The sequence below is a fragment of the Salmo salar genome, chromosome ssa29 (assembly GCF_905237065.1).
Source record: "Salmo salar chromosome ssa29, Ssal_v3.1, whole genome shotgun sequence".
Taxonomy (NCBI): domain Eukaryota; kingdom Metazoa; phylum Chordata; class Actinopteri; order Salmoniformes; family Salmonidae; genus Salmo; species Salmo salar.
In genome coordinates this window covers 31,055,856-31,080,452 of record NC_059470.1, presented here as the reverse complement: position 1 = coordinate 31,080,452, position 24,597 = coordinate 31,055,856, and the positions used below count along the sequence as shown (strand labels likewise).

Sequence of the window (24,597 nt, the reverse complement as noted above, 5' to 3'; positions counted from 1 at the left end):
TTTCCAACTTAATTGAGGAGAATAAGAACAATCCAAAATGTATTTTTGATACTGTCGCAAAGCTAACTAAAAAGCAGCATTCCCAAAGAGAGGATGGCTCTCACTTCAGCAGTGATAAATTCATGAACTTCTTTGATGAAAATATCATGATCATTAGAAAGCAAATTTCGGACTCCTCTTTAAATCTGTGTATTTCTCCAAAGCTCAGTTCTCCTGAGTCTGCACAGCACTGCCAGGACCTAGGATCAAGGGAGACACTAAAGTTTTTTAATACTATATCTCTTGACACATTGATGAAAATAGTCATGGCCTCTAAACCGTCAAGCTGCATACTGGACCCTATTCCAACTAAACTACTGAAAGAGCTGCTTCCTGTGCTTGACCCTCCTATGTTGAACATAATAAATGGCTTCCTATCCACCGGATGTGTACCAAACTCACTAAAAGTGGCAGTAATAAAGCCTCTTGAAAAAGACAAACCTTGATCCAGAAAATATAAAAAACGTATTGGCCTATATCGAATCTTCCATTCCTCTCAAGAATTGTAGAAAATGTTCTTCACTGCCTTCCTCACTGCCTTCTTTGTCGACAAACAATGTATACGAAACGCTTTAGTCTGGTTTTAAAGCCCATCATAGCACTGAGCCTGCACTTGTGAAGGTGGGATATGACCTTTTAATGGCGTCAGACCGAGGCTCTGTATCTGTCCTCGTGCTCCTAGACCTTAGTGCTGCTTTTGATACCATCGATCACCACATTCTTTTGGAGAGATTGGAAACCCAAATTGGTCTACACTGAAAAGTTCTGGCCTGGTGTAGATCTTATCTCTCAGAAAGATATCAGTTTGTCTCTGTAGATGGTTTGTCCTCTGACAAATCAACTGTAAATTCCGCTGTTCCTCAAGGCTCTGTTTTAGTACCACTATTGTTTTCACTAAATATTTTACCTCTTGGTAATGTCATTCGGAAACATAATATTAACTTTCACTGCTATGCGGACGATACACAGCTGTACATTTCGATGAAACATGGTGAAACCCCAAAATTGCCCTCCCTGGAAGCCTGTGTTTCAGACATAAGGAAGTGGATGGTGGCAAATGTTCTACTTTTAAACTCGGACTAAACAGAGATGCTAGTTCTAGGTCCCAAGAAACAGAGAGAACTTCTGTTGGATCTGCCAATTAATCTTGATGGCTGTACAGTCGTCTCAAAAAAAACATGTGAAGGACCTCGGCGTTGCTCTGGACCCTGATCTCTTTTTTAACAAACATATTAAGACTGTTTCAAGGACAGCCCTTTTCCATCTACGTAACATTGCAAAAATCAGAAACTTTCTGTCAAAAAATGATGCAGAAAAATGTATACATGCTTTTGTCACTTTTAGATTAGACTACTGAAATGCTCTACTTTCCGGCTACCCGGATAAATCACTAAATAAACTTCAGTTAGTGATAAACAAGGCTGCTAGAATCTTGACTGGAACCAAAAAATGTGATCATATTACTTCTGTGCTAGCCTCTGTACACTGGCTTCCTGTTAAGGCTAGGGCTGATTTCAAGGTTTTACTGCTAACCTACAAAGCATTACATGGGCTTGCTCCTACATATCTTTCCGATTTGGTCCTTCCATACATACCTATACGTACACTACGGTCACAAGACACAGGCCTCCTTACTGTCCCTAGAATTTCTCAGCAAACAGCTGGAGGCAGGGCTTTCTCCTATATAGCTCAATTTTTATGGAATGGTTTGCCTATCCATGTGAGAGATGCAGACTCGGTCTCCACCTCTAAGTCTTGATTGAAGACTCATCTCTTTAGTAGGTCCTATGAATGAGTGTAGTCTGGCCCAGGAGTGTGAAGGTGAACGGAAAGGCACTGAAGCAACGAACCGCCCTTGCTGTCTCTGCCTGGCCGGTTCCCCTCTCTCCACTGGGATTCTCTGCCTCAAACCCTATTACGGGTGCTGAGTCACTGGCTTACTAGTGCTCTTCCATGCCGTCCCTAGGAGGGGTACGTCACTTGAGTGGGTTGAGTCACTGACGTGGTCTTCCTGTCTGGGTTGGCACCCCCCCTTGGGTTCGTGCCGTGGGGGAGATCTTTGTGGGCTATACTCGGCCTTGTCTCAGGATAGTAAGTTGGTGATTGAAGATATCCCTCTAGTGCTGTGGGGGCTGTGCTTTGGCAAAGTGGGTGGGGTTATATCCTGCTGTTTTGCCCTGTCCGGGGGTATCAGGGCCACAGTGTCTCCCAACCCCTCCTGTCTCAGCCTCCAGTATTTATGCTGCCATAGTTTATGTGTCGGGGGGGATAGGGTCAGTCTAATATCTGGAGTATTTCTCCTGTCTTATCTGGTGTCCTGTGTGAATTTAAGTCTGCTCTCTCTAATTCTCTCTCTCTTTCTCTCTCTCTCTCTCTCTCTCTCTCTCTCTCTCTTTCTCTTGGAGGACCTGAGCCCTAGGACCATGCCTCAGGACTACCTGGCCTGATGACTTCTTGCTGTCCCCAGTCCACCTGGTTGTGCTGCTGCTCCAGTTTCAACTGTTCTACCTGCGGCTATGGAACCCTGACCTGTTCACCGGACGTGCTACCTTGTCCCAGACCTGCTGTTTTAAACTTTCTAGATACAGCAGTTGCGGTAGAGATACTCTGAATGATCGGCTATGAAAAGCCAACTGACATCTAATCTTGAGGTGGTGAACTGTTGCACCCTCTACAACCACTGTGATTATTATTATCTGACCCTGCTGGTCATCTATGAACATTTGAACATCTTGGCCATGTTCTGTTATAATCTCCACCCTGCACAGCCAGAAGAGGACTGGCCACCCCTCATAGCCTGGTTCCTCTCTAGGTTTCTTCCTAGATTCTGGCCTTTTTTCCTAGCCACCGTGCTTCTACACCGGTATTGCTTGCTGTTTGGGGATTTAGGCTGGGTTTCTGTACAGCACTTTGTGACATCAGCTGATGTAAGAAGGGCTTTATAAATAAATTTGATTGATTGATTGATCATAGTGTCCGGTGAGTTTTTTTACTCTGAGAATTAGAACCTAACACTAGCTAACCTTGACTATGAAAGGAAGTTAAGCTAGCGAGGAATCATTTTAGCCAGGTAGCCTAGGACAACAAAACATTTAAGTGTGTACTGTATGACAGAGTCATAGACCATTTTGTCAACATGAGAGAGGAGGATGGCATTGGTTTTTCTCTACAAGTAGGGTGAGTCAATATGTTTTTTCTACATGCACACACACACACAGACAGAGAAATCAGACCCCTGGACAGCCACCATATTTAGCTTACGTTGATTGGACTAAACTTGTTCTTGGTATATTTTAGTTGTCACTGTATTAGACTAAGCATAGCTGATTTGATGATGTTGAATGTTGAAGTTGAAATGGTGCTGGAATAGTGGAGGCAGCTCCTGTTTTCTTTGTGACTTGCAGTGACTCTCTGTGGTTCTAAATCAATAGTTGTTTAGTAGTCCGAAAATGTTGGAAACATTAACTTGCTTGACCATGCTGTAGGTTATGTAACTGTTTGTTACATGCATTATGCGTTGTGGACAGTACATTTTTATTCGGAATGAAGTATCTGAGCCACGAGTTGTGGACCAATGAAATCAGATTCCATCCCTCTCGGAAAGATTGCTTCATCATCCAATTCATTTCAGGAAAGCAACTGATTACATATTTTATTAAACAAATGTTTTTGTGTGTTCAAAAATACCTATCACGTTACACATTTTGTAATGACAATGCATTGCAAACTTCACGCACATTTTACGTTTGTATGACTTAATACAATTATTTTACTGATAGGAGTGGGGAAGAAATGTGCTCGTGCATTGATAACTACACCGAAGTACTACAATAAAGATGGCACTTCTAAAAGTATTTTTCACACATTAGCCTGCTGAATTTGCAAGATAACTTTTCTTTCATTTTGATTTCGGCACCAATGAAAATGTGGCACTGACTTGCCAACTGATTTATCTTTCAGCAATGTCTCAATGAAGAGTTCGACGTTTGGCTAGCCATGTGCAACATGCACGCGCTGTTACAAGCCTGCTAGAGTTAACGGCAGGCGGACGAGCAATATCCACCGTTGTAGTACGGGTGAAGCCTGAGCTGGAATGGGAAGCTAACTGAAGCTGGCTAGATTTAGAAAACTCTCAGTAGATCCAGCTTGCTTCATAGGATACCCATCTGAAGACTCATGTTAGTTCCCTGATCTTGTGACTAGGCTTTAGCTCAGCAGGCAAATGTTTTTGTTGAGCTGTGCAGATGATTCGGGATCAATACCTGTTAGAAAGACAGACAGACAGAAAACAAAGAAAAAGAGAGCTATCATCAAAAATCTACCTCAATTAAATGTCTCTACTTTGACCATGAGCGAGAACATGACCCTGTGAACTACTGCCTAACCTAATACTACAACATCTGGAACACTGCACTGAAGGACATTGGCCCACTGGAGTTGGGACTCGGGAGTCGTGTGTGTGCCCAAGGTTATCACTGTGGGTCAATCCCCATGAATGATCAGCTTGATTTAAAGTGTGATCATTTACAGTTACTATAACCCACGTTTCAACCAAGCCCCAAGTCTACTGTTAATGATAAAAAATGTATTTATTTATTTAACCTTTATTTAACTAGGCAAGTCCTCTTTAATTTCTTCTTTTAACATCGTGCACTTTAACTTTCTGCATTTTACACAATAATAATTGTCCTATTTCTATCCATTGTATTTAGTTCTGGAAGAGATGCTTCTCTCAAGGCCTGAAGATGGCGCTCTTTCTACATGTGAGCCTCTCAACCTGGATGCCGCTGTGTGTGTGTGTGTGTGTGTGTGTGTGTGTGTGTGTGTGTGTGTGTGTGTGTGTGTGTGTGTGTGTGTGTGTGTGTGTGTGTGTATTAGCTACAGACCGGGCGAGCTGCCTAGCCTGCCTCTCCAGCGCTCTTGCCTCCCGTTGCTGTGCATCGCTCCAGTCTATTGCTTTGTAGTCTAACACCGCTTCGCCGCCTCCTCCTTTCCTCCTCTCCCCGCCTATGCCTCTCCCTCTCCCCGCCAGCATCCAGCGAATGGTCAGTCCACCCCCTGACCACCTGCAGGGAACGGTGAGAGAGAAGCTCCGTTCTGAGCACACTGCGGACTGCTGAAAGCTGCCAAAGGAAGACGTGGATATAAGTGTCGTTGTTGACGTTACCGGGAATTTTATTTTGGTAAGTGCAAAGTCATCCCGCTTTACCGTGTTTTAGTTTCCCTCCCTCATCCTCTTCCATCTTGTCACACAGCGAGGAGCGGGAGATGAGATGCTCTAGCCTGGCAGAGGACCAATATGAGCCAGGGTGTTTTTGATGCGTGCTGTTATGCAGTTGCAGATCGTGCATGAATCCTATTTTTACGCAGTTGAAGCGGCTATGTGGAGTAGTTTAAACATGAAAGAGACTCGTTATAAACGCTAAGTTGATAATAGAATAAATTGTAAATAAGAATTTCTTCTTAACTGACTTACCTAGTTTAATAAAGGTTAAATAAAAAAATGTAATACAAAATAGGTTTATAGACAGTAATGTAGATTACATTAGGAACCGTGGTCATGGGGGAAGCCGTTCAATTCTGACCGTGCTGAGCTCGCTCACCCTAGACTGTTTTGCGCGTGTGGATTTGGCTCGAGTTCAGTACACCGACTGACCCACATTTAGCTTACCGTTAGCGGCGCGTGAGGCATATAGAGAGAAAGAGACACAATGTAAACAAGCAGATTCACACATAGCAGTATACCCGTTTGATATTGTTCTACAATGAATACTGTTTTTTTTTAAGTAGCCTAACATTCGTTGGAAATGAATCAAAATATAAAACAAAACAATGCATCTGCAAATAGAGGCGTGGAAACAGAAGGAAAGAGATGGATGGTGTTTGTGGTGGTGATAAAAGCAGGGAGAAATGTGAATTCTTCCATTCTCCGTTTCTCACACTCCTGTCTTGGTTTAATCGATAGCTGTGGCGGGCGTAAGGGAGGGGTTTGCATGGGCTATTTGGCACAGCGCAGTATTTTGACTTTGGGATGGAGAAGAGGAAGAGTACATAGATGTGTTGGAGCAGAGTACCCAGGAGCATTTTTATTATTAAGATACATCTGGTTAACCAATGTCCAAAAATATTCTTAGTGTATTATTTAGGTACCAACAGCAAGAACAAATTTGGCAACACCGACAAAGCTCCTTGACGAACCTCAAGAGTGTCCATTAACTCAAAGTCCGGTCTCTGTCTCTCTCTCTCTCTCTCTCTCTCTCTCTCTCTCTCTCTCTCTCTCTCTCTCTCTCTCTCTCTCTCTCTCTCTCACACACACACACACACACACACACACACACACACACACACACACACACACACACACACACACACACACACACCACATTCAAGCTTTGAGGCTGCTATCCATGGGTACTGAGCTGAATCTCTCCTCTTTTTACTTTATTTTGATTTAACCTTTATTTAACTAGGTAAGTCAAGAACAAATTCGTATTTACAATGTAGGCCTTCCAAGAGGCAAAATATCTCCTGCGGGGACGGGGGCTGGGATAAAACCAAATAAAGGAGGAGACAGTAGGAGACACCAGAACATTTCATAAAGAGAGATCTAAGACAACAACACAACATGGTATAAACACAACATGACAACACAACATGGTAGCAACACAACATGACAAAACAACATGACAACACAACATGACAACACAACATGGTAGCAGCACAACATGACAACACAACATGACAACACAACATGGTAGCAACACAACATGACAACACAGCATGACAACACAACATGGTAGCAGCACAACATGACAACACAGCATGACAACACAACATGGTAGCAACAAACAACATGACAACACAGCATGACAACACAACATGGTAGCAACAAACAACATGACAACACAGCATGACAACACAACATGGTAGCAGCACAACATGACAACACAGCATGACAACACAACATGGTTGTAGTACAACATGACAACACAGCATGGTAGCAACACAACATGACAACACAGCATGGTAGCAACACAACATGACAACACAGCATGGTAGCAACACAACATGACAACACAGCATGGTAGCAACACAACATGACAACACAGCATGGTAGCACCACAACATGACAACACAGCATGGTAGCACCACAACATGACAACAACATGGTAGCAGCACGAACATGGTACAAACATTGTTAGCACAGACAACAGCACGAAGGGCAAAAAGGTAGAGGCAGCAATACATCACGTGAAACAACCACAACTGTCAGTAAGAGTGTCCATGATTGAGTCTTGAATGAAGAGATGGAGATAAAACTGTCCAGTTTGAGTGTTTTTTGCAGCTCATTCCAGTCTCTAGCTGCAGTGAACTGAAAAGAGGAGCGACCCAGGGATGTGTGTGCTTTGGGGACCTTTAACAGAATGTGACTGGCAGAATGGGTGTTGTATGTGGAGGATGAGGGATGCAGTAGATATCTCAGGGGGGAGTGAGGCCTAAGAGGGTTTTATAAATAAGCATCAACCAGTGGGTCTTGCGTCGGGTATACAGAGATGACCAGTTTACAGAAGAGTAAGGAGTGCAGTGATGTGTCCTAAAAGGAGCATTGGTGGCAAATCTGATTGCAGAATGGTAAAGAACATCTTGCTGCTTGAGGGCACCCTGACCTGCCGATCTATAAATTACTTGTCCGTAATCTAGCATGGGTAGGATGGTCATCTGAATTAGGGTTGGTTTGGCAGCTGGGGTGAAAGACGAGTGATTATGATTGAGGAAACCAAGTCTAGAGTTAACATTAACGTGCAGCTTGGATACAGTGCTTTCGGAAACCCGATTTTTAGACATTTTTGCTAATGTATTAAAAACAAAAAACTGAAATATCACATTTACATAAGTATTCAGACCATTTACTCAGTACTTTGTTGAAGCACCTTTGGCAGTGATTACAGCCTCGAGTATTATTGGGTATGACGTAATAAGCCTGGCACACCTGTATTTGGGGAGTTTCTCCCATTCTTCTCTGTAGGTCCTCTCAAGCTCTGTCAGGTTGGATGGGAAGACTTGAACCCGAAGCCACTCCTGCGTTGTCTTGGCTGTGTGCTTATGGTCGTTATCCTGTTGGTTTTCATTGAGGATCTCTCTGTACTTTGCTCCGTTTATCTTTCCCTCGATCCTGACTAGTCTCCCAGTCCCTGCCGCTGAAAAACATCCTCACAGCATGATGCTACAATTACCATGCTTCACCTTAGGGATGGTGCCAGGTTTCCTCCAGACGTGACGCTTGGCATTCAGGCCAAAGAGTTCAATCTTGGTTTCATCAGACCAGAGAATCTTGTTTCTCATGGTCTAAGAGTTGTTTTGGTGCCTTTTTCGCAAACTCCAAGCGGGCTATCATGTGCCTTTTACTGAGGAATGGCTTCCGTTTGGCCACTCAACCATAAAGGCTTGATTGGTGGAGTGCTGCAGAGATGGTTGTCCTTCTGGAAGGTTCTCCCATCTCCACAGAGGAACTCTGGAGCTTTGGCCAAGTCAATAAAAATAGCAGCACAACATTGCTTAGAATCAAGGGTAATGGTGACATCATTTAGGACCTTTAAGTTTGCATAGACACATCCATAACCTGAGCAGAAACCAGATTGCATACCAGAGAGAATACTATAGACATCAAGAAAGCCAGTCAGTTGATTGTTGTCAAGTTTTTCCCAATTTTTTTTTATAACAGGGCAAGATATAAATTGACCTACAACAGTTAGGATCAGCTTGAACTCCTACTTTAAATAAAGGATGCACCGTGGCTGCCTTCCAAGCACTGGGAAACTCCCCAGAGAGCAGATGAAGGCTCAGCGATAATAGGAGCTGCAATCTTAAAAAGGAAAGAGTCTACACCAGGGCTGCCCAACCCTCTTCCTGGAGACCTATCGTCCTGTGGGTTTTCAGCCCAACCCTCTTCCTCGAGATCTACCGTCCTGTGGGTTTTCAGTCCAACCCTCTTCCTGGAGATCTACCGTCCTGTGGGTTTTCAGTCCAACCCTCTTCCTGGAGATCTACCGTCCTGTGGGTTTTCAGTCCAACCCTCTTCCTGGAGATCTACCGTCCTGTGGGTTTTCAGCCCAACCCTCTTCCTGGAGATCTACCGTCCTGTGGGTTTTCAGCCCAACCCTCTTCCTGGAGATCTACCGTCCTGTGGGTTTTCAGCCCAACCCTCTTCCTGGAGATCTACCGTCCTGTGGGTTTTCAGCCCAACCCTCTTCCTGGAGATCTACCGTCCTGTGGGTTTTCAGCCTAAACCTCTTCCTACAGATCTACTGTCCTGTAGGTTTTCAGTCCAACCCTCTTCCTGGAGATCTACCGTCCTGTGGGTTTTCAGTCCAACCCACTTCCTGGAGATCTACCGTCCTGTGGGTTTTCAGCCCAACCCTCTTCCTGGAGATCTACCGTCCTGTGGGTTTTCAGCCTAAACCTCTTCCTGGAGATCTACTGTCCTGTGGGTTTTCAGCCCAACCCTCTTCCTGGAGATCTACTGTCCTGTGGGTTTTCAGTCCAACCCTCTTCCTGGAGATCTACCGTCCTGTGGGTTTTATGTTCAACCCTCTTCCTGGAGATCTACTGTCCTGTGGGTTTTCAGTCCAACCCTCTTCCTGGAGATCTACCATCCTGTGGGGTTTCAGTCCAACCCTAATTTAACACACCTGATTGTACTTATTAGCTGCTCAACAAGACCTTAACTAGCTGAATCAGATATGCTAAATTAGGGTTGGACTGACAACCTACAGGACAGTAGATCTACAGGAAGAGGGTTGGACTGAAAACCTACAGGACAGTAGATCTACAGGAAGAGGGTTGGACTGAAAACCTACAGGACAGTAGATCTCCAGGAAGAGGGTTGGGCAGCCCTGGTCTAACCATCTGACCCTAGGGCTGTGGCGGTCATAACATTTTGTCATCCGGTGATTATCAAGCAAATAACTGCCGGTCTCACGGTAATTGATTAACATAAACACATTAGCATCTCCTAGCTTCCTACAAGCCACTGATGCAGACCTTTGGAACATCTACATTTAAAAAAATCCATGTAACATAGCCTACCATCACAATAAATCCATGCTTTATTTTAGACAGGTCTAAACAAACATGATATGAAGAAAATGCAGTCTATTTCAGAAGAACAGAATAGCATACTCTGAGTTGTCCTTATGTTAGGTCCTGATCTGGCTACGCCGTATGGCTGTAGGATACACTAGTTCATTTAACAGACAAAGATTTGCTTAGAATTCCGTGGCACTATTTTATAGTATTTTATAGTATGAAAAATACAATTGAACAAAGCTGTATAAAATAGAAAGGATATTTTCTCCAAATGATCTGACAGAGTGCGCACATGCGGCTATTCTGTGTTGAGTCAGTTAATTTAGAGTTATTGATGTAACTTTATTTATACAAACGTTAGGCTAAATGTTTTGATTTTTAATACATTCTAAGGCTGTATTATGCAACTAATGATAATATCAAAAAAGTTTTATGGCCGTTGTCCCTTGGGCTGAATAATAATTATAATTCCCTTCTCCCTGTGTGCTGCGTGCTCCAAAGCATCTCTCACTAGCATGGCTCTCCATCACGTGACTTTCTCACAGGCTACAAGTGAAGACAGACACATCGGGGATGCAACTGCGAGCATCCTTATCCAATTTCGAAGCGTATATTGAAGATATTGGAAGAACTGTCAACAGTTACTTTTCGTCGGCCAACAAGATGAGTAGGCCTAACAAACAGCAAAAGCACTATCCTATGTCAATCTACTATCACACATAGTACAAACGTTGACCTATTCTGTGCGAGAAATAAATATTCCAGACATAGTCTGGGACAGTTGTGGGATACGATAGATCCCCAATTAATACAACCACAAGCATCCAAACATTTTTTTACGCAATGAGGCTGACATAACAGATCAGAACATTTAGCTTAAAATGTTTATAAACTATTAGGCTATTTCTTGACATTAGAAGCGCAGCAATGCGCACATGGTAGTAGGCTATAAGTGTGAATGTTCCATTAGCAGGAAAACAACATTATCAAAAGTGACCATCAATGTGATTATGCATGTAATTCTTTTACTATAAAGGTGCATTTTTATGGTAAAAATGACCTTCCCCAAACTTGAAACTCACACGTTGCTTATATATGCCAGTTAGGCTCTACACCTCTTGTAAAGCGGATTCATGTGCTTAGTTTTAAGAAGTTATTATTTGGCCACTTAAGTTGTGATGCAAACCATAGCAAAACATATAGGCCTATGGGCTAGGTGTGCGACTATAATTAGAAAAAGTCGCAAAAAAAGGCATTGGTTCTTGCCTTACGCTTGGCATTTAAAAAATAAATGTAACCAGGTAAGCTAGTTGACAACAAGTTCTCATTTACAACTGTGACCTGGCCAAGATAAAGCAAAGCAGTGCGACACAAACAACAACGCAGTTACACATGGAATAAACAAGTGTACAGTCAATAACACAATAGAAATAAAGAAAGTCTATATACAGTGTTTGCAAATGGAATGAGGAGGTAAGGCAATAAATAGGCCATAGTAGAGAAGTAATTACAATTTAGCAAATTAACACTGGAGTGATAAATAGCAGATAATGATGTGCAAGTAGAAATACTGGTGTGCAAAAGAGCAGAAAACTAAATAAAAACAATATGGGGATGAGGTAGGTAGATTAGGAAAGTTGAGAAATAAATATAGTAGGTCTAGCCTATAGAAAGCTGATGGGATCCTCCTCTGTTTTCTCCTGCAATTGCATAGACTATAGAAATGTTGTGCAACATGAACTCATGGGCTCTCATGAAGTGCTTGATTAGGTTTTTGATCACGTTTGCATTTATGTCAGAGTGATTAGAGGGACAATAGAGTGCTGAGTTCCAGGCTGTTAGCAAGTTTGGTAGGCTACTAATGACCATCAGCAGCATCAGAGCTTGGAGAAGCCATGTGGAATTTGACTGCCTTCTTGACTCGTGACTGCTGGTGTGGAAGTAATATGGTCACCATAACAGGCCTATCTGACCCAGATTTTTTTGGGGGGGTCAAGTTTAACAAACTCCTTTAGCATCTCAGACTCAGTGAGTGCCTGCAGGTAGAAGCTGTGTAGTGGGGCAGGGGAGAAATGGGAGGAACATCAGGGCTAGATGTATTAGAAGGGCTGGGAAATGAGGAAGTGTTGGACGGGCAAGGAGGGAAATAGGAATTCTGACTTAATGAAGTGGTGACTAAAGAGCTCAGCCATAAGCTCCTTGTCAGTAACAACCACATCAACATTAAAGGACATGGGCAACTGTGAGGAGGAGGGTTTATTCTCCAGGTCTTTAACCGTTTTCCAGAACTTCTTGGGGTTAGACCTACAGAGAGAGAACTGCTCCTCAAAGTAACTAACTTTGGCCTTCCGGATACCCTGAGTGCACTTTTGTTTCGTTTGCCTGAACGACAGCCAGTCAGCCTGAGTATTTGTGTGCCAAGCCTTTCCCCAAATGTTGTTCTTGAGGTTTAGTAACTCTGCCAGATTACGGTCAAACCAGGAGCTGAAGCTGTTTTTAATTATCTTTATTGGGGCGTGCTTGTTAACAATACCACTGAAAAGATAAAAGAAGGTCTAAGCGTCTTCGACAGAGCGGACCAAGCTGATTGTATACCAATTTACATAGGCCAGGTCTTGAAGGAAGGCTTGCTCATTAAAGTTTTTCAGAAACGTCTATGACAAATCAAGACAGGTTGTTTAACTGAGCAGCCATTATGAGCACAGGCTGTAAAACCGTGATAACTAAGTTCATTACAGAAAACACCAGGAGACAGCTTAGGGCAGGTAGGGTACAGGTAGGGTCCAGATAGGGTACAGGCCGGTGCTTAGGGCAGGTAGGGTCCAGATAGGGTACAGGCCGGTGCTTAGGGCAGGTAGGGTCCAGATAGGGTACAGGCCGGTGCTTAGGGCAGGTAGGGTACAGGTAGGGTCCAGATAGGGTACAGGCCGGTGCTTAGGGCAGGTAGGGTACAGGTCGGTGCTGATGGTGGACAATAACACCCAGCAACAGTCAACAAAGAGTCATTTGCTTAAAACCAGCAAATCAAATTGTTTCGGGACAGACTTGTTGGAGACAACTGAGGACTGAAGTTGTTCCTTGGTAAGTCTTACCGAAAAAGGTTATAACCAGAAAGGTTAACATCAGCTTTCAAAACACTCTTTCTTAACCGTGTCTCGGTAATGACCAACACATTTGGATTGGAGTTGTGAACCCACACTTTCAATTGATCAATTTGAGGTAATAAGCTTCTAGTGTTAATGTGCAGAAAACCCAGGCTTTTACGAGAGAAGAAATCAGTGAAGCAGATATCAGAGCACAAGTCAGAATTTGGGCTAACAAATTTCCAGATATCATCATCAGCAATATAATCAGGGCACAGCAGAGGACAGGTAGAGCTCTGCAGTGTTGATTTATGACATCTGAATTTGCATCAGATGGCAACAAGATCATATTGTATAGCAATTTCATCGGCTAACATGTATACCAAACCGGCAAGAGGGGGTTAGAATAGGATGGGAGGCCAATAATCCGTGTAACCGATAGAAAGTCAGAGTCGCGATTGTGGGGACAAACATTGCCTGTCATATGGTCAGACAAACGAGCAAGTTCATAGTCAACAAAGAGTGCAGGATGTAAAATGTATTTAAGTTCAGAACTTTTGTGAAATAGCACAGTTAAAAATATATGGCAAATAGAAATCAAACTGGATGGACATCAGAAATAGATGGGAGTGGTGGAGGTTAGAGGAAGGCCAGGACTAAAAACAAACAAAATATAACTATTATAAAATAGATTGTGTCCGTAAAATGTATATAGTATGTATAAGCTCGAAGTAGAAGCCCAAGTGTTGTTGTTCATTAGTTCACTCGAATTAGGAGAGGGGTGGTAGGGTTTGTGGAAAATAAGAAAGGAAAATGTATTTTTTAAAGATCTGTATACACTACCGTTCAAAAGGTTGGGGTCACTTAGAAATTTCCTTGTTTTCCATGAAAACATTCATGAAATGAGTTGCAAAATGAATAGGAAATATAGTCAAGACGTTGACAAGGTTTTAAATAATGATTTTTAATAAAAATAATAATTGTGTCCTTCAAACTTTGCTTTCGTCAAAGAATCCTCCATTTGCAGCAATTACAGCCTTGCAGACCTTTGGCATTCTAGTTGTCAAATTGTTGAGGTAATCTGAAGAGATTTCACCCCAATGCTTCCTGAAGCACCTCCCACAAGTTGGATTGGCTTGATTGACACTTCTTACGTACCATACGGTCAAGCTGATCCCACAACAGCTCAATAGGGTTGAGATCCGGTGACTGTGTTGCCCACTCCATTATAGATAGAATACCAGCTGACTGCTTCTTCCCTCAATCGTTCTTGCATAGTTTGGAGCTCTGCTTTGGGTCATTGTCCACAGGGTATGGCATGGTGTTGCAAAAATGGAGGGATAGCCTTCCCTTTTCAAGATCCCTTTCACCCTGTACAAATCTCCCACTTTACCACCACCAAAGCACCCCAAGACCATCACATTGCCTCCACCATGCTTGACACATAGCGTCAAGCACTCCTCCAGCATCTTTTCATTTTTTCTGCGTCTCATGAATGTTCTTTGTAATCCGAACACCTCAAACTAAGATTCGTCTGTCCATAACACTTTTTTCCAATCTTCCTCTGTCCAGTGTCTGTGTTCTTTTGCCCATCTTAATCTTTTATTTTTATTGGCCACTGTGAGATATGGCTTTTTCTTTGCAACTCTGCCTAGAAGGCCAGCATCCCGGAGTCAGTTCTTCACTTTTGACGTTGAGACTGGTGTTTTGCGAGTACTATTTAATGAAGCTGCCAGTTGAGGACTTGTGAGGTGTCTGTTTCTTAAACTAGACACTCTAATGTACTTGTCCTCTTGCTCAGTTGTGCACCGGGGCCTCCCACTCCTCTTTCTATTCTGGATAGAGCCAGTTTGCGCTGTTCTGTGAAGGGAGTAGTACACAGCATTGTACGAGATCTTCAGTTTCTTGGCAATTTCTGGCATTGAATAGCCTTCATTTCTCAGATCAAGAATAGACTGACGAATTTCAGAGGAAAGTCTTTGTTTCTGGACATTTTGAGCCTGTAATCGAACCCACAAATGCTGATGCTCCAGATACTCAACTAGTCTAAAGAAGGCCAGTTTTATTGCTTCTTTAATCAGTACAACAGTTTTCAGCTGTGCTAACATAATTGTAAAAGGGTTTTCTAATGATAAATTAGCCTTTAAAATGATAAACTTGGATTAGGTAACACAACATGCCATTGGAACACAGGAGTGATGGTTGCTGATAATGGGCCTCTGGATGCCTATGTAGATGTTCCATAAAAAATCTGCAGTTTCAAGCTACAATAGTCATTTACAACATTAACAATGTCTACACTGTATTTATAATCAATTTGATGTTATTTTAATGTGCTTTTCTTTCAAAAACAAGGACATTTCTAAGTGACCCCTGTCTTTGAAACGGAAGTCTATATATTTACCCCCAAAATATATGAGGGATTGGAAATGATGCAGACAATTACAATGATGGAAGCTACAATCTATCCACAAAATTAAAGCTGATCTACCCCCTAAAAAATATAAAAAGAGCGCAGGAGTCATGGAGCAAATAGCACAAAGCACAAGAAAAAAATACAATGGCAACAAAATAACTCCAGTAGGCTATGAAAGTCTGAGATCAAATAAATAAATAGTAGGTCTATGCTAGTTCATTAAATTGTTTCTGAATAAAGCTCACATAAGAGTCACAAGTAAATTAACCTACATACAATTCAGATCAGTCCAATGTCTGCGGTGTGTGCATGTATGTGTGTGCTGGAAGCGAGTGAAAGCTCGGGAGAGAGGGGGGAGTACCTGTACCAGACAGGGGGAGACAGGCCAGGGTGGGAATGCCGAGTAGGAGAGGAAAGCTCGGGAGAGAGGGGGGAGTGTGACGGGAGTACCTGTACCAGACAGGGGGAGACAGGCCAGGGCGGGAGGCTGAGTAGGAGAGGAAAGCTCGGGAGAGAGGGGGGAGTGTGACGGGAGTACCTGTACCAGACCGGGGGAGACAGGCCAGGGTGGGAAGGCCGAGTAGGAGAGGAAAGCTCGGGAGAGAGGGAGACAGGGAGTGTGACGGGAGTATCTGTGACAGACCGGGGGAGACAGGCCAGGGCGGGAAGGCTGAGTAGGAGAGGAAAGCTCGGGAGAGAGGGAGACAGGGAGTGTGACGGGAGTATCTGTGACAGACCGGGGGAGACAGGCCAGGGCGGGAAGGCTGAGTAGGAGAGGAAAGCTCGGGAGAGAGGGGGGAGTGTGACGGGAGTATCTGTACCAGACAGGTGCGTGGTGGAGCAGATAAAAAAAGTAAAAGTGAAAAGCTTAATGATAAACGTTGGGCTCAGGCAAACTCAAAACGCCAGTAAAAATGTTGGGCTCAGGCAAACCCGAAACACCAGTAAAAACGTTAAATTCCAAAGCCAGATCAAACAGCAATTAAAGTAAAGAGCAAAAAATATAGCGTATTCGTCACATTGGTGTTCTCATTCTCACTTTCTTTCTTTCTCTATCTATCCAACCTGTTAATTTCCAAAGGATTACCCTCTTTATGTGCGGTAGAAGTCATTAATGGGTGTGAAGTGCTTTGTCCTTCATTATGTGAGCAACTGTATGCGCAGTGAGGTGAATATATCCCTCTCTCTCTCTGCAAGGGGAGGGAAAGTGTTTTGTATAAAAGAAGGCTACCAGTCTGTTCATCTGCCGGCCCGGTAGCACATGACAGAAAGTTCACACTGTTCTAGAACGTTTCCCTGGGAGTTAGTGTTCTCTTTGAGTGTGTGTGTGTGTGTGTGTGTGTGTGTGTGTGTGTGTGTGTGTGTGTGTGTGTGTGTGTGTGTGTGTGTGTAATTCCATAATTCGTTTTTTTGTTGATGGTGGTAGAAAATGCTGTCTCAGGCACTGCTCCAGAATCTCCCATAACTGTTCAATTGGGTTGAGGTTTGATGTTGTAGACCTGGGGATATTGTAGACCTGGTGGTGTTGTAGACCTGGTGGTGTTGTAGACCTGGTGGTGTTGTTGACCTGGGGGTGTTGTAGACCCGGTGGTGTTGTAGACCTGGTGGTCCAGGAGGTGTGGTGTTGTAGACCTGGTGGTGTTGTAGACCTGGGGGTGTTGTAGACCTGGTGGTGTTGTAGACCTGGTGGTGTTGTAGACCCGGTGGTGTTGTAGACCTGGTGGTCCAGGAGGTGTGGTGTTGTAGACCCGGTGGTGTTGTAGACCTGGTGGTCCAGGAGGTGTGGTGTTGTAGACCTGGTGGTGTTGTAGACCTGGTGGTGTTGTAGACCTGGTGGTGTTGTAGACCTGGTGGTGTTGTAGACCCGGTGGTGTTGTAGACCTGGTGGTCCAGGAGGTGCGGTGTTGTAGACCTGGTGGTGTTGTAGACCTGGTGGTGTTGTAGACCCGGTGGTGTTGTAGACCTGGTGGTCCAGGAGGTGTGGTGTTGTAGACCTGGTGGTGTTGTAGACCTGGTGGTCCAGGAGGTGTGGTGTTGTAGACCTGGTGGTGTTGTAGACCTGGTGGTGTTGTAGACCTGGTGGTCCAGGAGGTGTGGTGTTGTAGACCTGGTGGTGTTGTAGACCTGGGGATGTTGTAGACCTGGGGGTGTTGTAGACCTGGTGGTGTTATAGACCTGGTGGTCCAGGAGGTGTGGTGTTGTAGACCTGGTGGTGTTATAGACCTGGTGGTCCAGGAGGTGTGGTGTTGTAGACCTGGTGGTGTTGTAGACCTGGTGGTCCAGGAGGTGTGGTGTTGTAGACCTGGTGGTGTTGTAGACCTGGTGGTCCAGGAGGTGTGGTGTTGTAGACCTGTGGCTGTGGTGAGTGTGGCCTCCTCCAAAACAACAATGTAAGTCAGCCTGTAAGGGGAAAAAACACACACACTTAGCAAGAACAAGGACTATTAAGAGACTTGGCAAGATCCTGAGAAAGGAGACTAAGGCCCAAGGAACTGAAACAAGGAGCAGGTACAAGGAAAGGCTACAAGGAAAGGAGAGTTGAGAGAAGGCTGCTTTTGTCTCTCTCTAGAGGACAGCATCTCTTTTCCCTCCTAATGAGCATCTCAGCAAATCGGTTTCCCTCACTTCTTCCCCCCTCCTTCCTCATACATCCCTCCATTCGGGAGAAAGAGAGAGGGGTAGAGGGAGGCAGAGAGATATAAACAGACACTGAGAGACCGTGATAGAGAGAGAGAGAGCGAGAGACGCAGAGAGGCAGAGTAAAATGGTGAGAGAATGAAAGAGAGAGGATGGCAGAGAAATCACAACATGATGTGCAGTGCTATAATTATCATCAATTATTCCAATGGTGGCTTTTTAACCAAATGAAGGGAGGCATTAGCATAGAGACTAGGGCCCGGTGAAAGTGATATGTCTGTGGTGGCCTCACCATGTGAACAGTGTTTCTGCCTGCCTGCCTGCCTGCCTGCCTGTCGCTCTCCTCGAGGCAGCAGATTGGTAATTGGTTAGGCTAGCCAGGGCTCCCAAAGCTAATTGAGCATCAAAGAGAAGCCTTGCCTGTTGAGCGAAGATCATCATGATTTCCCCAGGCGTGAATAATCTATCCCAGAGTTACCCCTAACGTGGGGTGAGGAGGTGGGAGGGATGCGTGTTTCAGAGTGTGTATGTGTGAGAGGTGGATAGTAGAGGTTGACAGTAGCTGTTATCTCATGTTGGACACACATTTCTAGCTTTGTCTTGCTGGGAGTTGGTTTTTCTGACTCTGCACTAAAATTATATGGTCTGCATTTTCCCCTCTCTACCATCATATTATCCAGGGGTTGTAAGGTGTCTACACACACGACATTGATGTATTGTAAGTGACCGGCCACGAAACACAATGTAGTCTGTGTGTGCATCACAGCTGTTTAAATATACATGTCCATGAAGCTAGTAGATGGGAGCTAGCTAGACTGGAGCTAGTAGACTGGAGCTAGCGAGACTGGAGCTAGTAGACTTGAGCTAGCTAGACTGGAGCTAGTAGAGTTGAGTTAGCTAGACTGGAGCTAGTAGACTGGAGCTAACTAGACTGGAGCTAGATAGACTGGTGCTAGTAGACTGGAGCTAGCTAGACTGGAGCTTGTAGATTTGAACTAGCTAGACTGGAGCTAGTAGACTGGCGCTAACTAGACTGGAGCTAGTAGACTGGCGCTAACTAGACTGGAGCTAGCTAGACTGGAGCAAACTAGACTGGAGCTTGCTAGACTGGAGCTAACTAGACTGGAGCTAACTAGACAGGAGTTAGCTAGACTGGCGGTAACCAGACTGGAGCTAGCTAGACTGGAGCTAGCTAGACGAGCTAGCTAGACTGGAGCTTGCTAGACTGGAGCTAGCTAGACTGGAGCAAACTGACACAACCTGTATAAATAGCCTGCAGAGTTCTGTCTTACTATCCAGGTCTGTGCCCAAACAATTTGAGCTTCTACTTTTAAAAATCCACCTTTCCAGAAACAAGTCTCTCACCGTTGCCGCCTGCTATAGACCCCGCTCAGCTCCCAGCTGTGCCCTGGACACAATATGCGAATTGATTTCCCCCCACCTATCTTCAGAGATCGTGCTGTTAGGTGACCTAAACTGGGACATGCTTAAACACCCCAGCCATCCTACAATCTGAGCTTGATGCCCTCAATCTCACACAAAGTATCAATGAACCCACCAGGTACAACCCCAAATCCGTAAACACAGGCACCCTCATAGATATCATCCTAACCAACCTGCCCTCCAAATACACCTCTGCTGTCTTCAACCAGGATCTCAGCGATCACTGCCTCATTGCTTGTGTCCGTAATGGGTCTGCGGTCAAACGACCACCCCTCATCACTATCAAACGCTCCCTAAAACACTTCAGCGAGCAGGCCTTTCAAATCGACCTGGCCCGGGTATCCTGGAAGGATATTGACCTCATTCCGTCAGAAAAAGATGCGTGATTATTCTTAAAAATGCTTTCCTCACAATCTTAAATAAGCATGCCCCATTCAAAAAATGTAGAACCAGGAACAGATGTAGCCCGTGGTTCACTCCAGTCCAGACTGCCCTTGACCAGCACAAAAACATCCTGTGGCGTACTGCATTAGAATCGACTAGCCCCCGCGATATGCAACCTTTCAGGGAAGTTAGGAACCAATATGCACAGGCAGTTAGGAAAGCAAAAGCTAACTTTTTCAAACAGAAATTTGCATCCTGCAGCACAAACTCCAAAAAGTTCCGGTACACTGTAAAGTCCATGGAGAATAAGAGCACCTCCTCCAGCTGCCCACTTTATTGAGGCTAGGAAACACTGTCACCACCGATAAATCAACGATAATTGAGAATTTCAATAAGCATTTTTCTATGGCTGGCCATGCTTTCCACCTGGCCACCCCTACCCTGTTCAACAGCCCTGCGCTCCCCACAGCAACTTGCCCAATCCTCCCCCATTTTTCCTTCACCCAAATCCAGATAGCTGATGTCCTGAAAGAGCTGCAAAATCTGGACCCATACAAATCAGCCGGGCTAGACAATCTGAACCCTCTCTTTCTAAAATTATCTGCCGAAATTGTTGCAACCCTTATTACTAGCCTGTTCAACCTCTCTTTTGTATCGTCTGAGAACCCCAAAGATTGGAAAGCTGCCGCGGTCATCCCCCTCTTCAAAGAGGGAGACACTCTAGACCCAAACTGTTATAGACCTATATCTATCCTACCCTGTCTTTCTAAGGTCTTCGAAAGCCAAGTTAACAAACAGATCACCGACCATTTCAAATCCCACCGTACCTTCTCCGCTATGCAATCTGGTTTCTGAGCTGGTCATGGGTGCACCTCAGCCACGCTCAAGGTCCTAAACGATTGCATAACCTCCATCGATAAGAGACAATACTGTGCAGCTGTATTCATAGACCTGGCCAAGGCTTTCGACTCTGTCAATCACCACATTCTTATCGACAGACTCAACAGCCTTGGTTTCTCAAATGACTGCCTCGCCTGGTTCACCATCTACTTCTCAGACAGAGTTCAGTGTGTCAAATTGGAGGGCCTGTTGTCCGGACCTCTGGAAGTCTCTATGGGTGTGCCACAGGGTTCAATTCTCGGGCCGACTCTTTTCTCTGTATACATCAATGATGTCGCTCTTGCTGCTGGTGATTCTCTAATCCACCTCTATGCAGACTTCACCATTCTGTATAGTTCTGGCCCTTCTTTGGACACTGTGTTAAATAACCTCCAGACGAGCTTCAATGCCATACAACTCTCCTTCCGCGGCCTCCAACTGCTCTTAAATGCAAGTAAAACTAAATGCATGCTCTTCAGCTGATCGCTACCAGCACCTGCCCGCTCGTCCAGCATCACTACTCTGGACGGTTCTGACTTAGAATATGTGGACATCTACAAATACCTAGTTGTCTGGTTAGACTGTAAACTCTCCTTCCAGACTCACATTAAGCATCTACAATTCAAAATTAAATCTCGAATCGGCTTCCTATTTTGCAACAAAGAATCCTTCACTCATGCTGCCAAACATACCCTCGTAAAACTGACCATCCTACCGATGCTTGACTTCGGTGATGTCATTTACAAAATAGCCTCCATCACTCTACTCAGCAAATTGGGCGCAGTCTTTCACAGTGCCATCCGTTTTGTCACCAAAGCCCCATATACCACCCACCACTGCGACCTGTATGCTCTCGTTGGCTGGCCCTCGCTTCATATTTGTCGCCAAACCCACTGGCTCCAGGTCATCTATAAGTCTTTGCTAGGTAAAGCCCCATCTTATCTCAGCTCAGTGGTCACCATAGCAGCACCCACCTGTAGCACGTGCTCCAGCAGGTATATTTCACTGGTCACGCCCAAAGCCAATTCCCCCTTTGGCCACCTTTCCTTCCAGTTCTCTGCTGCCAATGACTGGAACGAATTGCGAAAATCACTGAAGCTGGAGACTCAAATCTCCCTTTCTAACTTTTAGCACCAGCTGTCAGAGCAGCTCACAGGTCACTGCACCTGTTCATAGCCCATCTGTAAATAGCCCATCCAACTACCTCATCCCCATACTTTTATTTGTTTATTTATTTTGCTCCTTTGCACCCCAGTATCTCTACTTGCACTCCAGTATCACTCCAGTCTCTATCACTCCAGTGTTTAATTGCTAAATTGTGATTATTTCGCCACTATGGCCTATTTATTGCCTTACCTCCCTTATCATACCTAATTTGCACACACTGTATATATACTTTTTTTTCTATTGTGTTATTAACTGTATGTTTTGTTTATTCCATGTGAAACTCTGTGTTGTTGTTTGTGTCGCACTGCTTTGCTTTATCTTGACCAGGTCGCAGTTGTAAATGAGAACTTGTTCTCAACTAGGCTACTTGGTTAAATAAAGGTGAAATAAAAATAAAATAAAAAAATAAATATATCTGATTCTCCTGTGGAGAGAGCAAGAGAGAGAGAGAGAGAGAGAGATGGTGGAAAATTACATTACACATAATATGTCTTCAGAAGTGGAGAGGTGTGTGTGTTTATGGTTGTGTGTTTGAGAAGCTATACCGTTGTATTTTCCTTTTGACTGGTCAAGTGGGAAATTATGTGGGAGAAATTGTATAAATGCACTTGTGGGAAGATGAGTTTCTGTCTTGATTTTCCATGTCTGTGTGGCATCTGTGATATGCATCTGCCCCCTGTGATCTGCCCCCTGTGATCTGCCCCCTGTGATCTGCCCCCTGTGATCTGCCCCTGTGGTCTGCCCCTTTGATCTGCACCTGTGAGAATATGTTTTTCATTTTCTCTCAGGTTTATAAATAATTTCCTCTCTTCAATCCAGGTGATGGGATTGTGTTTATAGCCTATTTCACTGGTAGTTACTCTGTAAAGCCTATATATAGACATTTCTGACCAATCATGTGTCTGTGAGCCAGTATAATGGCTAGAGAGTTAATAGGTTATGAAGGCTTATTCTAACGCATTGCTTTTTACTTCAATACAAAAAATACAATTAGGCTATATATTTTCATTAAAAACCAAAGTTTGTCAGATTTACAGTCATTCCAATTAATTTGATCTTCAAGAATAGGACTAGGAAAGATAGATTAGCCCAATTGTTTTACCTGAGCACAACCCAAATACGAAGGACTAATTAGATTACACTGTTGTTCATTTTGTTGTCATTTTTATTTTGTATCTTTTTTAAACCTTTATTTAATTAGGCAAGTCAGTTAAGAACAAATTCTTATTTACAGTGATGGCATACCAAAAGACAAAAGGCCTCCTGTGGGGACGGGGGCTGGGATTAAAAATGTAAATAAAAATATAGGACAAAACACACATCACGACAAGAGAGAGACCTAAGATAACAACATAGCATGGCAGCAACACATGACAACACAGCATGGTAGTAACACAACATGACGACAACATGGTAGCAACACATCATGGCAGCAGCACAAAACATGGTACAATCGGCGCTCCTAGTGGCCGGGGACTTTAATGCAGGCAAACTTAAATGAGTTTTACCAAATTTTCACCAGCATGTTACATGTGCAACTAGAGAAAAAAAAATCCTACACCACACAAAGAGATCCATGCAAAGCTCTCCCCCGCCCTAAATTTGGCAAATCTGACCATAAATCTATCCTTCTGATTACTGCGTACAAGCAAGAACTAAAGCAGGAAGTACCAGTGACTCGCTCAACATGAAAGTGGTCAGATGACGCGGATGCTACACTACAGCACTGTTTTGCTAGTACAGACTGGAATATATTCTGGGATTCATCCAATGGCATTGAAGAGTACACCATCACAAGTCATCGGCTTCATCAATAAGTGCATCGACAATATTGTCCCCACAGTGACCGTACGTACATATCCCAACCAGAAGCCATGGATTACAGGCAACATCAGCATCGAGCTAAAGGCTAGAGCTGCCGCTTTCATGGAGCCGGAGACTAATCCGGACGCTTATAAGAAATCCCGCTATGCCCTCAGACGAACCATCAAACAAGCAAAACGTCAATACAGGATTAAGATTGAATCCTTCTACACTGGCTCTGACACTCGTCGGATGTGGCAGGGCTTGAAAACTATTACAGACTACAAAGGGAAACCCAGACTCGAGCTGCCCAGTGACGCGAGCCTACCAGACGAGCTAAATGCTTTTTTTTCCTCACTTCGAGGCAAGCAACACTGAAGCATGTACGAGAGCACCAGCTGTTCTGGATGACTGTGTGATAACGCTCTCGGTAGCTGATGTGAACAAAACCTTTAAACAGGTCAACATTCACAAAGCCGCTGGGCCAGACGGATTACCAGGACGTGTACTCAAAGCATGCACGGACAAATTGTCAATTGTCTTCACTGACATTTTTATCCTCTCCCTGACCGAGTCTGTAATACCTACATGTTTCAAGCAGACCACCATAGTCCCTGTGCCCAAGGAAGCGAAGGTAACCTGCCTAAATGATTACCGCCC

At 44.2% G+C, this 24,597-nt stretch overlaps 1 protein-coding gene across 2 annotated transcripts in view; it reads left to right on the top strand.

Moving 5' to 3' along the window:
• Positions 1-4,907: 4,907 nt before the first annotated feature.
• LOC106590590 (catenin delta-2) overlaps positions 4,908-24,597 on the top strand; it is a 595,078-nt gene continuing 575,388 nt past the window's right edge. For both annotated transcript variants that reach the window (XM_045710618.1, XM_045710617.1), the window contains exon 1: positions 4,908-5,222. The gene's annotated coding sequence lies outside the window, so the exon portion shown is untranslated. The remainder of the gene's footprint in view (positions 5,223-24,597) is intronic.